Source organism: Canis aureus, chromosome X, assembly GCF_053574225.1.
Source record: "Canis aureus isolate CA01 chromosome X, VMU_Caureus_v.1.0, whole genome shotgun sequence".
Taxonomy (NCBI): domain Eukaryota; kingdom Metazoa; phylum Chordata; class Mammalia; order Carnivora; family Canidae; genus Canis; species Canis aureus.
Genome location: NC_135649.1, coordinates 64,844,593 through 64,863,328, shown reverse-complemented (window position 1 = coordinate 64,863,328; position 18,736 = coordinate 64,844,593). Strand labels below are relative to the sequence as shown.

The 18,736-nt window shown below is 36.4% G+C and overlaps 1 long non-coding RNA gene across 4 annotated transcripts in view; it reads right to left on the bottom strand.

The window, feature by feature from the left end:
- LOC144307662 (uncharacterized) overlaps positions 1-18,736 on the bottom strand; it is a 251,529-nt gene that overhangs the window by 94,982 nt on the left and 137,811 nt on the right. For all 4 annotated transcript variants that reach the window (XR_013374438.1, XR_013374440.1, XR_013374437.1 and 1 more), the window contains one exon: positions 17,050-17,100. This is a non-coding gene — a long non-coding RNA (uncharacterized LOC144307662). The remainder of the gene's footprint in view (positions 1-17,049; positions 17,101-18,736) is intronic.

Below are 18,736 nucleotides of genomic sequence, written 5' to 3'. Positions count from 1 at the left end.
AATATGGAATATCTCTCCATTTACTTAGTTCTTAGATTTTATTCATCAGAGTTTAGTAGTTTTTCTCATATAAATCTTGTACATATTTTATTAGATTTTTACCTAAGTATTTCATATGGAGGGAAGTGCTAATTTTAAGTTGTATTTTGTTTTTAATTTCAACTTTCACTTATTCATTGCTGGTGTATAGGAAAGAAGTTGACTGTTGTATATTAACCTTGTATCATGTGACCGTACTATAATCAATTATTAGTTTCAGGTGTTATTTTGATTGGTTCTTTGGATCTTCCATATAGATGATCATGTCATCTATGAAAAAAACAGCTTTATTTCCTCATTTTCAATATATATTCCTTTTTCCTCTTTTCTATTCTTCTTGCATTAGCTAGAACTTCCAGTTTGATGTTGAAAAGTAGTGGTTAGAGGAAACATACTTGCTTTGTACCTACCTTATCTTAGTGGGAAAGCTTCAAGTATCTCAACATCAAGTATGACATTAGCTGTGGTATTTTTGAAGATATTACTTACCAAGTTGAAGAGGTTCTACTCTATTCCTTGTTTACTGAGAAGTTTTATCAAGAATGGGTGTTGGATTTAGTCAAATTCATTGCCTGCATCTGTTGATATAATAATGTAATTTTTCTTATTTAGCCTATTGATGTGATTGATTACATTAATTGATTTTCAAATGTAAACTAGCTTTACAAATATGAGATATATCCCATGTGGTTTTAATGCTTAATTTTAAAATGAATTATTGGATTCAACTTGCTAACATTTTGTTGAGGATTTTTATATCCATGTTCATTAGAAATATTGGTCTGTAGTTTTCTCGTAATGTCTTTGATTTTGACATTGAGGTAATATTGTCCTTACAGAATGAGTTAGAATGTATTCTCTCTGCCTCTATCCTCTAAAGTAATTGTAGAGAATTGGTAAAATTTCTCCTTTAAATATTTGATAGAATTCACCAGTATAACCATCTGGGTCTGATGCGGTTTTGAAATATTATTAATTATTGACTTACGTTAATAGATACAGTCCTATTTAAATCAGCTAATTTTTCTTGTATGAGTTTTGACAGGTTGTGTCTTTCAAGATATTGGTCCATTTTATCTAGGTTCTTAAATTTGTGGACATAAAGTTGTTGGGAGTATACTTTTATTACCCTTTTTAATGTCCATGATCTGTAACAATTCCCTCTCGTTAACTTCTAATATTAACCATTTATGTCTTCCACTTTTCTTAGACTAGCTGGAGGTTTATCAATTTTACTGATCTTTTCAAAACAGAAATTTTGTTTTGTTGATTTTCTTTATTGAATTACTGTACTCAATTTTTTAAAATTTTTGAACTAATTTTATTTTTTTTCTATTTAGATTGGATTTAATTTGCAATTCTTTTTCTAGTTTCTTAAAGTAGAAGCTTAGATTCCAGATCTTTGAAAAATTTTCCACTAAGCATTGGTTTCAGGTTTCCCACAAATTTTTATATAAATTATATATTTAATTTTAATAAGTTCAATATATTTTTAAATTTCTCTTGAGATTTCTTTTTGGACACACTTGTTATTTAGAAGTTTGTTGTTTAGAGGTGGTGAGGCAAGATAGTGGAAGAGTAGGAATCCTAAACTCACCTGGTGCCACCAACTTACCTATATAACTTTTAAGACACTGTGAACACCCATGAATTTAACCTGAGATTTAAAGAGAGAACAAAAAAAAAAAATAAAAAATAAAAAAATAAAGAGAAAACAGCCGGAATGCTACAGAGAGAGAACTTTTCACTTCTAGCAAGGTAGGCAGGTGGAAAATAAATAAATAAATAAATAAATAAGAATAAAGTGGGAGAGGGGCCCTGCAAGAAGCCAGGCTGAAACAGAGAGGTGAAAGCCTCTGGGACAGGAAAGCCCAGCTCTAGGGAAGCAGGAACTTTAAAAATCCACACCAGATTTTTCCCGGATAGAAAAGTGCTTAGCAGGGAAATTGAGCAGAATCCCAGGAAGCGCAGTGAGCCTCCAGATTCCTGGAGTCACTAATAGAGGAAGTGTGCCAGGGAAAAGTGTGCTGCAAACCGCGGACCGATCTCAGTCAGTAAATGGCTGGAGCGCCAGAGCCCTCGGGACATTTGGGAGAACCCAATGGGTTAGGTGGGCCAGCTCCGGACAGAGGCGGCCGTGCTCTGTTGCCTCCGGGAGCCATGGCCCTCAGCAGTGCATTTCCAGTGGCACAGGGTCCCAGATCCCAGTGTGCCCATGCAAACAAAGCCGGTGATCCTGCTTTCCCCCTGAGACAAGCAAAAGTGGAGAGGGCAAAGGAAACAGAGAACTCTCCTGCCACTGGATGCCCCTAAGCTGTGCAGATCAGTGCACCCCCGCCAGCCTCTGGGAGCATCTAGGCCAGGGTGGACTGGGAGACTGCATTAATTACTAGTAGGGAGCTGACTCCAGAGCTGGAAATCTGGCCGCTGCCATTGCTGTTTTTCCTCCTTGTTTCACTGAGGGCCTGGGAGAGAGGAGGCCACCAGGGAACAGGCCTCATAGGATAACCAGCTCCCACTGAGCCCAGGGCCCAGCAGGGGGTGGGGCAGCTCCACCCAGGCACAGACACCTGAGATCACCACAGCAGGCCCATCCCCCAGAAGACCAGCTGGAAGAACAAGGGAAGAGTGTGGGCGACCATGAACTAGCTGGAGTAACTGAACCAAACCAAGCCCGGACTTGGCGTCCCTCATTCACTCAAAAGGCTCGAGAGCCTAAAGGGTGAATAGTTGGTAGATGCTTGAGAAAGGGCTTGAGCAATGGTTCTCAGGGCTTGCTTGGATGTGATCGCCCACATAACACAATAGATAAAACTTATTCTGACCTGGTCATAAATGTATATAAGGGTCTGTCTGTCCTTGCTGGTCTGTTTACCATACCTAATATTCCTTTGAAGTATGCACATCTGGAGCAACAAGCTTATCTATTTACCAAGGTCTTCTGGCACCCATGAGTCAGTCTTACATGCTGAGAAAGGGGAACTTTGGAGGGTTTCATTTTCCATTTCTGGATTCCCTTCAACATACTAGTTTAATTTAGGGAGATATATGGGATATAGGTTTTTGTTTTGTTTTTTGTTTTCTCTACTTCGTTTTGTCTTACAATGGCAGAAGTTAATGCCTTCTAAAACATGACGAGCAGCACCCAGAACCAACTGGAATACCATTCTGTTCATTCTGTAACATTATATTCTCTCTTCATTCCCATTCTGCCCCCCTATTTTATCTTGTTTATGTTTTAGTGCCAATGTTGGGGCTTTCTACAACTATTGCTGGTTTATATAAATTTGAGATTGACTATTTTCCAACACACAGAACTTAGTGCACTCAAAACTAAGAAGATCACCCTCTAGCACCCCTCAGGTAGACTACATTCTCCCTCCACTACAACATCCTCACCACCACCATCTGTCAGTACACCCCCTTTTTTTCTTTTTTCTATTTTTTCACTTTACTTTTTTTTCTCTTCTTTTTTTCTTTTTCATTTTTTCTTCTTTGGGATTTTGGCCTTTTATTTTTTACTATTTGGTCTTAAAATTTGTTTTTCAATTTAGTAGTCCTTCTGTTTTGTTTTGTTTTGATCATTGTTTTCATTTTCTGGTCTCTGACCTCATCAGAATCATCTAGAGTGAAATTTACTTAGGTTGTCATTGATATTCTTGACTCAGCTCGCTCATACAGCCACCCTACACTGAGCAAAATGACTAGAAGGAAGAATTCACCACAAAAGAAAGAATCAGGAACAGAACACTCTGCCCTGAGTTACAGAATATGGACTACAATTTGATGTCAGAAAGCCAATTGAGAAGCACAATTACAAAGCTAATGGTTGCTCTGGAAAAAAAGCATAAAGGACTCTAGAGACCTCGTTACAGCAGAATTTAGATCTAATCAGGTCGAAATTAAAAATCAATTAAATGAGATGCAATCCAAACTGAATGTCCTAAAGGCTAGGGTTAATGGAGTGGAAGAGAGTCAGTGACATAGAAGAAAAGTTGATGGCAAGGGAGGAAGCTGAGGAAAAAAGAGAAAAACAATTAACAGACCATGAGGAAAGGCTAAGGGATAGGACAGCCTGAAAAGGAAGAACTTATATATAATTGGGGTTCCAGAAAACGCCAGGAGGGACGGAGGACCAGGAAGTATATTTGAACAAATCATAGCTAAAAACATCCCTAATTTGGGGAGGGAAACAGGCATTCATATCGAGGCGATAGAAATGTGCCCCCAAAGATCAATAAAAACTGTTCAACACCTCAATATTTAATAGTGAAACTTGCAAATTCCAAAGATAAAGAGAACATCCTTAAAGCAGCAAGAGACAAGGGATCCCTAACTTATATGGGGAGAAATATCAGATTAACAGCAGACCTCTCCAGAGACCTGGCAGGCCAGAAATGGCTGGCAATATTATTCAGGGTATTTAATGAGAAGAACATGCAGCCAAGAATACTTTATCCAGCAAGGCTCTCATTCAGAATAGAAGGAGAGCTAAAGAGCTTCCAAGAGAGGCAGAAAGTGAAAGAATATGTGACTGCCAAACCAGTTTTGCAAGAAATATTAATGAGGACCCCATAAAAGAAAGACAGAGCCCAAAAAAATAACCCAATGAAGAGGTATTACAGTGACACTAAATTCATATCTTTCAATAGTTACTCTGAACATGAATGGCCTAAATGATCCCACCAAAAGCTGCAGAGCATCAGACTGCATAAAAAAGCAAGACCCACCTAGTTGCTGTCTACAAGACACTCATTTGAGACCTAAGGACACCTACAGCCTGAAAATGAAAGGTTGGAGAAACATTTACCATTCAAATGGTCCTCAAAAGAAAGTAGGGGTAGCAATTCTCATATCAGAAATTAAAGTTTATTCCAAATACTGTAGTAAGACATGAAGAGGGACATTATATCATACTTGGGGTGTCTAGCCAACATGAAGACCTAACAATAATGAATATTTATGCCCCTTATGTGGGAGCTGCCAAGTATATCAATCAATTAATAACCAAAGTAAAGACATACTTAGATAATAAAAAAGGAATAGTAGGACACTTCAAAATGGCACTTTCTACAAATGACAGATCATCTAAGCACAACATCACCAAAGAAAGAAGAGCCTTAAATGATACACTGGATCACATGGATTTCACAAATATACAGAACTTTCCATCTGAAAGAAACTGAATACACATTCTACTCAAGTGCACATGGAATTTTCTCCAGAATAGACCACATACTGGGGCACAAATCAGGTCTTAACCAATGCCAAAAGATTGGAATTGTTCCTTGCATATTTTTAGACCATAATGCTTTGAAACTAGAACTCAAACACAAGAAGAAATTTGGAAGAAACTCAAACACGTGGAGGTTAAAGGGCATCCTACTATAAGATGAAAGGGTCAACCAGGAAATTAGAGAAGAATTAAAAAGATTCATGGAAACAAATAAAAATGAAGATACAACCATTCAAAATCTCTGAGATACAGCAAAAGCGGTCCTAAGAGGGAAATATATATTACAATACAAGCATCCCTCAAAAGACTGGAAAAAACTCAAATACACAAAATAACCACACACCTAAAGAACTGCAGAAAGAACAGCAAGTGAAACCTACACCAAGCAGAAGAATAGAGATAATAAAAATCTGAGAAGAACTCAATGAAACACAGAGCAGGAGATCCGAATAATAGATCAAGGAAACCAGGAGTTGGTTCTTTGAAAGAATTAATATGATAAACCATTAGTCAGTCTTATTAAAAAGAAGAAAAACTCAAATTAATAAAATCATGAATGAAAGAGGGGAGATCAAAACCAATAGCAATGAAATACAAATTATTTTAAAAATGTATTAATTGAGGAAGACACAAAGATATAGAAAAATATTCCATGCTCATGGATTGGAAGAATTAGTATTGTGAAAATGTCAATGCTACCCAGGGCAATTTACACATTTAATACAATCCGTATCAAAATACCATGGACTTTCTTCACAGAGTTGGAAAAATCATCTTCAGATTTGTGTGGAATCAGAAAAGACCTGCAATTGCCAGTGGAATATTGGTAAAGAAAACCAGATCCGGGGGCATCACAATGGTGGATTTCAAGTTGCACTACAAAGCTCTATTCAAGACAGTGTGGTACTGGCACAAAATCAGAAACATAGATCTTGGAACTGAATAGAGAACCCAGAAATGGGCCCTCAACTCTTTGGTCAACTAAAATTCGACATAGCAGGAAAGACTATCCACTGGAAGAAGGACAGTCTCTTCAATAAATGGTGCTGGGAATATTGGACAGCCACATGCAGAAGAATGAAACTAGACCATTCTCTTACACCATACACAAAATGAACTCAAAATGGATGAACGATCTCAATGTGAGACAGGAATCAATCAAAATCCTAGAGGAGAACACATGCAACACCCTTTATGAACTTGGCCACAGCAAATTCTTGCAAGATACATTTATTAAGGCAAAGTAAACAAAAGCAAAAATGAAATCCTATGACTTAATCAGGATAAAAAGCTTCTGCACAGCAAAAGAAACAGTCAACAAAACTGAAAGCAACCTACAGAATGGGAGAAGATATTTGCAAATGACCTATCATATAAAGGGCTAGTATCCAAGATCTATAAAGAATTTATTAAACTCAACAGCAAAGAAACAAACAACCCTATCATGAAATGGGCAAAAGATATGAACAGAAATTTCACCAAAGAAGGCATACAGATGGCCAACAGGCACGTGAGATAATGCTCTACATCACTTGCCATCAGGGAAATTCAAATCAAAACTGCAATGAGATACCATTTCACACCTGTGAGAATGGTAAAAATTAACAAAACAGGAAAAAAAAAATTTTGGAGAGGATGTGAAGAAAGGGGAAGCCTCTTGCACTGTTGGTGGGAATGTGAACTGGTGCAGCCGCTCTGGAAAACTGTGTGGAGGTTTCTCAAAGAGTTACAGCATCCATTCCTGATCAAAAGTCTTCAGTGTAGGGATGGAGGGAACATTTCTCAGCATCTTAAAAGCCATTTTGAAAAACCCACAGCAAATATCATTCTCAATGGTGAAAAACTGAGAAAAAAATCCCCTAAAACCAGGATTATGATAGGATTATGACAGCCACTCTGGAAAACTGTGTGAAGGTTCCTCAAAGAGTTAAAAATCGAGCACCCTATGACCCCCCTATTGCACTGCTGGGGATTTACCCCAAAGATACAGATGCAGTGAAAAGCTGAGACTTTTGCACTCCAATGTTAATGTAGCAATGTCCACGATAGCCAAACTGTTGAAGAAGCCTCAGTGTCCTTCACCAGATGAATGGATAAAGAAGATGTGGTATATATATATACAATGTAATATTACTCAGCCAGTAGAAATGATGAATACCAACTATTTGCTTCAACATGGATAGAACTGGAGGGCATTATGCTGAGGAACTAAGTTAATTGGAGAAGGACAAACATTATATGGTTTTATTCATACCGGGAATATAAAAAAACAGTGAAAGGGATTTTAGGGGAAAGAAGAGAAAATGAGTGGAATATATCAGAGGGGGTGATAGAACATGACGGACTCCTATTCTGGGAAATGAACAAGGGGTAGTGAAGGGGATGTGGGCAGGGGGAAGGGGAGACTAGGTGACAGGTACTGAGAGGGCACTTGATGGGATGAGCACTGGGTGTTATACTACATTTTGGCAAATCAAAGTCCAATAAAAATATACAAATAATTATATATATTTTATATATTTATATTTATAAATAACCAGGGTAGCCATACTACCTCACACAAACAAGGTTTTAAACGAAGGAGTGTAACAAAAGATGAAGAATGGCAATATATCATAATATGTGGGTCTAAAACCAACAAGAAGAAATTACAATTGCAAATGGTTATATCCCCACCTTGGGAGTACCCAAATATATAAATCAATCAATAACAAATATAAATAAATCCATTGATACTAAGAATAGTAGGGGACATTAACACCCCACTTACAGCAATCCACAAATAATCGATGCAGAAAATCAACAAGGAAACAATGGCTTTAAATGACACACTGGACCAGATGGACTTAACAGATACAGAACATTTCTTCCTAGAGCAGCAGAAAACACATTCCTTTCAAGTGCCTATGGAGCATTCTCCACACTTGATCACATATTGGGTCACAAATTAGGCCTCATCAAGTGCAGGAAAATTGAGAACACACAATACATATTTCCTGACCATCACACTATGAATCTTGAAGTCAATCACACACACAAAAAAATGGAAAGATTACATATACATGGAGGTTAAAGAGCATCATACTAAAACTGAAGAGGTCAATCAGGAAATTAAAGAAATAAAAAATACATGGAAACAAATGCTAATGAAAACACAACAGTTCAAAACCTTTGGAATGCAGCAAATGCTGGTTATAAAAAGGAAGCATATAGAAATACAGGACTACCACAAAAAGCAAGGAAAATCTCAAATACACAACCTAAATATACATCTAAATGAACTAGAGAAAAGAACAGCAAATGAAGCCTAAAACCAATAGTAAATTGGAAATAATGAAGATTAGAGCAGAAATAAATGATATACAAACAAAAAATACCAGTAGAGGGATACCTGGGTGGATCAGTGGTTGAGCATCTGCCTTTGGCTTAGGTTGTGATCTTGGGGTTCCTGGGATCTAGTCCCATTCAGGCTCCCTGAAGAGAATCTGCTTCTCCCTCTGCCTGTGTGTCTGCCTCCTTTCTGTCTCTCTGCATCTCTCATGAATAAATAAATAAAATATTTTAAACTGTAAACTGAGGCCAGTAGAATATATCAAGGAAACCAGGAGCTGATTCTTTGTAAGAATGAATACAAGTGATAATCCCCTAGCTAGACTTCTCAAAAAGAAGAAAGGACGGAAATAAATAAAATCATGAATAAGAGAGAACAGATTACAATTAACACCACAGAAACAAAAAAAATTCTAAGAGAATATCATGAAAAATTATATGCCAATAAATTGGACAATCTGGAAGACATGGATAAATTCCTAGAAACGATATCTACCAAAACTAAAACAGGAAGAAATACAAAAACTCAAACAGACCAATTATGTGGAAAGAAATTGAATCAGTGATCAAAAATCTCCCAACAACAAAAGTCCAAGACCATAAGGCTTCCCAAGGGAATTCTACCAAAATTCAAAGAAGAGTTAATACTTATTCCTCTTAAACTATTCCAAAACATAGAAATGGAAGGAAAACTTCCAAATTCATTCTATGAGGCCAGCATTACCTTGATTCCAAAACCAGACAAAGGCCCCACTAAAAAGGAGAAATACAGGCCAATATCCCTGATGGTTCCCAGAATTCTCAACAAAAGGGGCACATAAGTGTCTCAATCGGTTAGGTGTCTGATTCTTGATTTTGGCTCAGGTCATTAACTCAGGGTCCTGGGATCCAGGCCCATGACAAGTTCCCCAGTCAGCAGGGAGTCTTCTTGAATATTTCTCTACCTTTGCCCTCCCACTCTCCCTCTCTTTCTCTTTCTCAAATAAATAAATAAATAAATAAATTCATTAAAAATTTCAACAAAATAGTAGAAGATTAAATCCAACACTACACTTTAAAAAATCATTCAACTAATCTTCAACAAAGCAGGGAAGAATATCCAATGGAAAAAAGACAGTCTTTTCAATAAATAGTGTTGGGATAATTGGACAGCCACAGGCAGAAGAATAAAACTGGACCATTTTCTTACTCCATACACAAAAATAAACTTAACATGGATGAAAGTCCTAAAAGTGAGACAGTAATTCATCAAAATCCTAGAGAAGAACACAGGCAGCAACATTTCTGTACTCAGCCATAGCAACTTCTTACAAGACATGTCTATAAAGGCAAGAGAAACAAAAGCAAAAATGAATTATTGGTACTTCATCAAGATAAAAAGCTTCTGCACAGCAAAAGAAACAGTCAACAAAACTAAAAGACAACCTACAGAATAGTAGAAGATACTTGCAAATGACCTATCAAATAAAGGGCTAGTATCCAAGATCTATAAAGAACTTATTAAACTCAACAGCAAAGAAACAAACAATCCAATCATGAAATGGGCAAAAGACATGAACAGAAATTTCACCAAAGAAGACATACACATGGCCAATAAGCACACGAGATAATGCTCCACATCACTTGCCATCAGGGAAATTCAAATCAAAACTACAGTGAAATATCACCTCACCCCAGTCAGAATGATAAAATTAATAACACAAGAAACAACACATGTTGGAGAGTATGCAGAAAAAGGAAACTCTCTTACACTGTTGATGGGAATGTAAATTGGTGCAGCCACTCTGGAAAACAGTATGGAGATTCCTCGGAAAGTTAAAAATAGAGCTACCTTATGGTCCAGCAATGACACTATTATGTCTCTACCCAAAGAATACAAAAATACTGATTCAAAGTGATACATGCACCGCAATGTTTATAGCAGCATTATCAACAATACCCAAATTATGGAAAGAGTCCAAAGGTCCATCGATTGATAAATACATAAGAAGAGGTAACATTACTCAGCCTTAAAAAAGGAATGAACTCTTGTCATTTGCAATGACATGGATCGAACTAGAGAGTATTACACTAAGCACAGAAATCAGAGAAAGACAAATATAATATGATTTCATCCATATGTGGAATTTAAGAAACAAAACAGATGTACAATAGGAGAAAACAAAGAAAGGAGTGATGTAACCATAAAACAGACTTTAAAGAACAAACTGAGGGTCACTAGAGGGGAGTTGGGGGGAGGTATGGCTTAAATGGGTGATGGGTATTAAGGAGGTCACTTGTGATGAGCATTGGGTGTTTTATGTAAATGATGAATCCCTAAATTCTACTCCTGAAACTAATATACACTATATGTTAACTAACTGAAATTTAAATAAAAATTAGAAGCAAAGAAAATAACAATTCTCCACATTACTCTGTGCTCACCATAATATGTGTAGTTTCCATATTTTATTACAATATTATTGATTATATTCCCTATGCTATACTTTTCATCTGCATGACTTATTTTATAACTAGAAGTTTGGACCTCTTAATGCCCCTTATCTATTCTATCCATTTCCCTACCCACCTCCCCTCTGGCAACCATTGGACTATTTTTCAGAGTCTGTTTTTTGATCATTTGGCTTGTTTTTTAGATTCCACATATAGGTGAAAATCACATGGTATTTGTCTTTCTCTGTCTGACTTATTTAACAGCCTAGTAAACTCTGGGCCTTCCATGTTGTTGCAAATGGCAAGATCTTATTCTTTTTTATGGGTAATAGTCCATTTATGTATACGATATCTTCATTCATCTGTTGATAGACACTTGGGTTTCTTCCATATCCTGGCTACTGTAAATAATGTTTCGATAAACATAGGGGAGCATATATCTTTTTGAATTAGCTTTTTAATTTTCTTTGGGTAAATATCCAGTAGTGCAACTAGATCGTATGGTATTTCTATTTATATTTTTTAAAAATTTTAAATTTATTCATAAGAGAGAGAGAGAGAGAGGCAGAGACACAGGCAGAGGGAGAAGCAGGCTCCATGCAGGGAGCCTGACGTGGGATTCGATTCTGGGACTTCCAACCACTCCAGCCCTGGGCTGAAGGCAGGCACTAAACTGCTGAGTCACCCAGGGATCCCCTCTATTTATAATTTTTACAGAAACTTCCATAGTATTTCCCCCAGTAGCTGTACCAATTTACATTTCTGCCAACAGTGCCTGAGAGTTCTTTTTCTCCATATCTTCCCAGCACTTTTTTCCTTTTGATTCTACTCATTCTGACTGGCTTAAGGTAATATCTCATTGTGGTTTTGATTTGCTTTTCCCTGATGATTAGTGATGCTGAGTGCCTTTTCATCAGTCTGTTAGCTATCTGTAAATATTCTTCCAAACAATGTCTATTAAGGCCTTCTGCTCATTCTTTATCAGATTATTTTGGGGAAGGGATGCTTAGTTGTATAAGTTCTTTATATTTTTTGGATATTAACCCTTTATAAGATATAATATTTGCAAATATATTCTCCCATTCACTAGGCTGCCTTTCTGTTTTGTTAACATTTTTTTCTCTGCAAAAGCTTTTTATTTTGTTGTCTCAATCATTTACTTTTGGTGTTTACCTTGCCTGAGGAAACATGTCTATGTATATGTTGCTAAGGTCTATGTCTAAGAGATTACTATTTATGCTTTCTTTTAGGAGTTTTATGATTTCAGGTATTGTATTTAAGTTTTTAATCCAGGTACTCACAGATACCCCTCTTTATAATTGTGAGGTTACAGAAATCAGAAACACATTTTATCTTAAACCAAAAACAGTAAATGGAATTTATTAGAATGAAAGTAGATTATGTCACAGAATCCACGATATCACAGTAGCTCTGGGGCCTCATCAACAGGAGTGTTTGAGCCTCCCCTAATGTCTTGCTATTAAAGCAATGTAGTTATCCTTTAGTTTCTCTGCATCTAAGTTGAAAATCACAACTTTAGAAGAGAAAATCTGATTGATCTCTTTGGATTAAGTATATTTATCCCTAAACCAATTATGTATAACTAAGAGGAATGGAGACAGGACTATAATACAAGCTATATATTAAAAGATATATTATACATATTATATGCTATCATCTGAATGTTTGTGTCCACCCATGATTCATATATTGAAATCCTAATGCCCAATGCAATGGTTTTAGGAGGTGGGGTCTTTGAGAGATGTTTAGGTAATATGGGTAGAGTTCTCATGAAAGGATTAGTACCCATAAAGGAGAGTCCCAAGCAGCTTCTTAGCTCACTGTCACCATGTGAAGACACAGTAAGAAGTTAGCTGTCTGCAACTCAGTAGAGGGCTTTCACCAGACCTTGACCATACTTGCACCTTGATCTTGGACTTCCCAGCTTCCAGAACTGTGAGCAATAAATTTCCATTATTTATGAGCTACCCAATCTATGGTATTTTGTTATAGCAGACTGAATAGACTAAAATAGTGTAACTAGAGATATATTATATAGATATTACAGATAATAATGTATATGATATATAAGGAGAGGTTTTTTAAGGAATTGGCTAATGTGGTTTTGGGGGCTGCCAAGGCAAATCCAAAATCCATACGGCAGATCATCAGGAAGTACATGCTAGACCTCTTAAGCACAAGTTGAGGTTGTTATCCACAGGTAGAATCATTCTTCTTATGGAAAAGTTCTACTTTCCTCTGAAGGCCTTTCAACTGACTGGATAAGAGCCACCTGTATTACCTAGGATAATACACTTTAATCACATCCATAGCAACAAGAAGACTACTGTTTGGTTGAATGATAGAGAACTAGAGTCCAGCCAAATTCACACATAAAAATGACCATCACATTGAGTAAGGCTCAATCTCTGTGTCTCTGGGCTCAGCTCTGTATATTAGAACAGAGTAGTAACCAGAAAAGGAGGAATTGCAGAAATCTAGGAAGGAAACCCTATGAGTATCCATAACATGTCCACTCAATGTTCTTAAGTTTACTTAAGTAGCAGTATAATTTATTGAGACATTAACTTGTGAGAGATTTTCTTTACATGTATTTTGTTCTATCCCATTATAAAAATAAAGTTAGGCTTTTTGTACTCCCTTGCTTCAGAGAAGTTAGAAGCAAAACCAGAAAATATCTACAGAAAATTTCCTTACCCATAGCTGACACAGATGCTACAGAGCCACCATATTTCAAAGATAATATGCAGGCATGGACAATGAAAATATCATTGGTAACCTCCATTGTTCAAGCACCACACAAGGCTTTCATATTCTTCTATGATATATGAAAAGGAAAGGACCTAAAAATGACTTTAATTTAATTTCCCAGTAGCTCAGTGGGATGAATATTTGGAGTTAGGTTCAATTAAGCTTAAATAAAATTGTGTGGCATTCTTTGCACATCCATTTGTGAAGCTAAGAATTATACTTGCTACACATATGGTAAACTTGGCCACAGAAATATTTTTCTCCCCTCATTGCGATTCTAACTTTGCAGGAAAGGGGATCTGAACAGCTCAGCTGATTCTGATACTCACCCCTGATTCAATCAACTATGGTCATAGGAATAGTGTAATATTGATCATTATTATGATCATAAGAATAGGGAATTGAAACATGGCCATTGGAAACCCTCCTCTCTAATCATGTAGATTGGAAATGTTTGGTTTATTTTATTTTTTTTAAGTTTTATTTATTTATTCGAGAGAGAGAGAGAGAGAGAGAGGCAGAGACACAGGCAGACGGGAAGCAGGGCCCATGCAGGGAGCCCGATGTGGGACTCGATCCCGGAACTCCAGGATCACGCTCTGGGCCGAAGGCAGGCACCAAACCACTGAGCCATCCAGAGATCCCTGGAAATGTTTATTCCCAGAGGAAATTAAGTTCATCTGTTTGAAATATCCACAATACCATCATTGCCTTCTACTCAGTCCAATCCAAAGAGTGCTATCATATACCTAATTATTATCTGGTCTCTTCAGCAGCTTCAGTTTGAGTCATCTTCCAGAAGTGATACAATTCAAAAATCTATTTAAACCTCAAGTCTTTCTCTGTCCTATGATTCCAACGTTATTATGTTAAATAGTCAAATCTTCCTGATGCCTAACACTGATACAGCCAACCCTTACTGGCCCTCCAGGGATATGGGCAGTTATCTCATATAGATATCTAATAAACATGTTTCCTAAGAAAAAATGGAAGGCTGGTGTTTCTAGAATCTTACTATAAGGAAAGTATTGAGATGAGTGGTGGTGTTCATTCTGCAACACATGAGAGGGTTTTTTTTTTTTAATTGAGTGTGTAAGGATTATTCATGGTTTCTTTCCTTTTAGATTTTATTTATTTAGAGAAAAAGAGCACAAAAGTGGGGAGGGGCAGAGGGAGGAGAGAGAGAATATTCCAAGCAGACTCCCTACTGAGGGCAGAACCCTACATGGAACCACAGGACTCAATCATATGACCCTGAGATCATGACCTGAGCTGAAATCCAGAGTAGGACACTCAGCCAACTGAGCTACCCCAGCATCCCTTATTCATGGTTTCTGATTGCCATCTGGTAATCTTTGTTTTTCCCACTCAAAGGTTTCCAGGTGAAAATGCCAGATAAATAATTTTTATTTATAAAAATATAAATTTTTATCTGGCATTTATGAAGAAATATCAAATAATGAGGACATACCATGTAAATAATTATTAATTCAATCAACAAATATTAAATGCTTTCTACTACTAGATACTGGTATAGGTACTAAGTATACATCCCTTCTCAATCCACCAGTCTTAAGTGACAAGGTTACAGATTGCATAAGCATCATTCTATGGCAAATAGTATGAAAGAGTTGTTCTAAAATTCCACAAATATTTCCCCCTCACATTTAGCCATATAAATGCTCTTCCCCTTCCCATAAAGTCCATCACAGAAAATGCTGTTCAAAATATAACAGTATCATTATAGTTCAAATAACATCACTGTGAAATACTGTATTCTCCTTCACATTGAACATTACACCTCCTCACCCAAGAAAGCTCACTAGAAAAAGTATGCATTTTATACTCTAAAAGAGTATCATCAAAACCAAATAACATATTATAACAACATAAAACGTTGACTATCCTCTACTCTCTAATATTTAAACTGTGGGGCCCCTAATATTAATTCAACCACTTCTTCAAAAATAAATTAAACCTCCAAAATATTCATTAAAAAAATCCTTCTTCTTTCCTCTCCCATTATTTTCTCAGTCTTCTGAGATCCAACTGCAAATTCCTGGTTGGAGTCCAAGTCTTTTCTTTTGTTGTATAATGGAGTGCCCTCTGGTATAAGTAATGAGCCCTGATGTTATATTATTCCAATTCAAATCTCTCATGTATCCTCTAATTTTCAACTTTTCTGATCTGATACCAAGAATCTCTCTTCTGGCACTTACCTTTGCAGTAGATAACAACATACTTCAAATGGTGTACTTCTGTACAAATACGTTTCTACTGTCAAATCAGGCTCTTAATATTACAGAAAAGGGAAGTCTCAACATTTTTAAAATATAATTTCCATTTAAATGTTTAATCACAGGGAAATTATCTCATCCTTAAAGAACTTGGTTTGATTCTTTACCAATTGCACATTGAGATTTCTTCCATTGGCAGTGATAAAGCACCTCTAAAGTCTTTCCTAAGTCACAGTTTTCTAAAGTTCAAAAAGAAGCTACCAGATAATATAAGAATATAACATCAGTCCCACTCTCATAAAAGCTTCAAAAGAAAAATAAATTCTTGAAATAAATGTGATCTCTGAAGTGGCTAACACTCTAAAGGCCCATCTCTTATATAAGAGCATTTCCCAAGCAAAAATTATATTCCTAGAACTACATCTTTATTAGAAAAGTATTCCATAACAGAGGCTTAATATTTTTTAATCTGATCAAAGCAGAATTTTATTTCATTTTTTGAACAGAAGGGAGTAAGAAAGAATTAAGATTTTAAAAAGTGCCGTTCAATCCATGACAGCTTCTCAGATTCTCCAAAGTATGAATTTAAATATTTCATTTAAAATCCACCATTAATTCAAAATAGTCTTCAGAATAATGTCTCAGAAACATTTCTGTATTTTAGAAAAATTCAGAAATTTGCAATATTGCCACCTGTATTCTTAGGTTCTCTTTACTTTCCAATATTTGTATTTTAAATATATTTTTTCACTGTGCCTAACATACCCTCGATTTTATCTTACAAAACACCCTTGTCTTCTGTATTCAAGGTGTTTTTTTCCCCTAAATTAGAACATGTATACAGAAACTGATTAAGGCCTTTCCCTGCTTACTCCCTGGAAATGCTACCAGAGAATCAGCATTTATGGTAGTATGCAGAAGTAATGCTTGGTGTCCAGATGCTCTTAGGACCTTGGCATTTGGACAGTTACTGGGCAATTTAGAATGTAGAAGTATACTCACTGGCTGTTCCTCTTGGTGGATCTGATGAATGGCAGCTCTAGCCAGAAACACCTAGGTGAGACAAACAAACATAACCAAGTGATAGTCACAAACCATGAATAATCTTCACATGCCCAGTTGAAAAAAAGTACCCCATGTGCTATAGAATCAGCAGGATAATTCCTCTCAACACTGTCCTTAATAGTAAAGATTTTAGAAACACTGGGGTAATAGACTTCCTAAGATAATGTGTACAAATAAATACTTTCAAATTTTATAATATTTGTAATTTTTATAAAGAAGCCTATCTAATATGGAATTACTATTTTTATTTTCTAAAGGATGGAGTTAAACTTGTATTGAGGGTGTTGCAGGGGGCCTGTGGAAAGAACTTATGGATATACACTCATCAGTTGCAACTCTCCCTTGCTCCTAATAGTTAGCTTGTACCTCTTCATTTAAGTTATTGTTAGTTTCTATTTGTACAATTTATTCAAGCTTCTAATTTATGCTGTAGAGATGGAGGAGAAAAAATTACCCAAAAAGATGGGTGGAATTCAGGAGAACCACATGCCTGCAATTATGGCCTGTAGATCTGAAGTAAGAATACAAAACATCAAGTCTGAAGGAGAGTGCCAAATTCAAGAAATATATGCATATCCAAAGTAACTCATTAAGGTTTTAAGGGAGTAGGATTGAGAATAAAAGCCAAGGTGTGCAGCCAAATGGGGTTCAGGGATGCTGGAAACAAAGAGCAGTAGGTTTAAGCAGGAGACGCAATGCATCTTATTCTCAAGAGAAAAGCATTTCACATTCATCCACAGATGACATTTACAAGTTAATACTCTGTGTCTGTTTGGACAAGTTGATATAATGAAGTGGCTGTGTTGGGATTAACATACTTTCCCAAAATACCCTTCCTTAGGCAGTAACTAGGTTTATCCAGATTTACCCATAGAACACCCGAATGCCCTCTAGTGCATTCCTGAGGTAAAATGGAATTTCCATGGCTACTTTGGTGATCTTTACCCTTTCAGGGAACAAGGTACCAAAATTAGCCATTGTGTCACCATGGTTATAACATCTCTTCTGTGTTGAACTTGTATTCTTCTCTTGCATTCAAGAAATAAGTAGGCTATATGGTGGAGGATCATATCAGATGAAATATAAGTCATAAACCTGGAATAAATGTTTATAAATTGGTATAGGTACATAGTATAAAATTGTAAGGAGGGGAGCCAAATTGGGTCTCTCACTTGGATGCCCTTGCCTGGGCCTTTGTATTGGTTAGAATAATTTTATGTCTCTTTATATGCTGTCAAAATATTGGCAAAACTGAGACATAAAAATTGGTAGCAGGATTGACAATCATAATTGCTCTGAAAGAGAATTTTCAGTGCAGTGAGTTGCTATAAAAGGATATCATGGTAATAAGATGGCAGCTGGATTACCATATTTGAATACTTTGTTTGATATAAATAAGTCAACCATTAGTCTACATGTGTTTGGCAAGCAGATGTGGATATGTGGGCTTTTCACTAGCTGGATTCAAATTTGCAATAAAAATAAGGATTCAAATTAGGTAGAGTAGTCAAGATCTGATAGCTGGAGATCCCAGAGAAGTGGAAGACTTTCTTCAGGAATTAAGTATCCTTGGCCTTTGCTGTAAAGGAGATGGAAAAGTGTAATTTTTACGAACAAGTTAGCC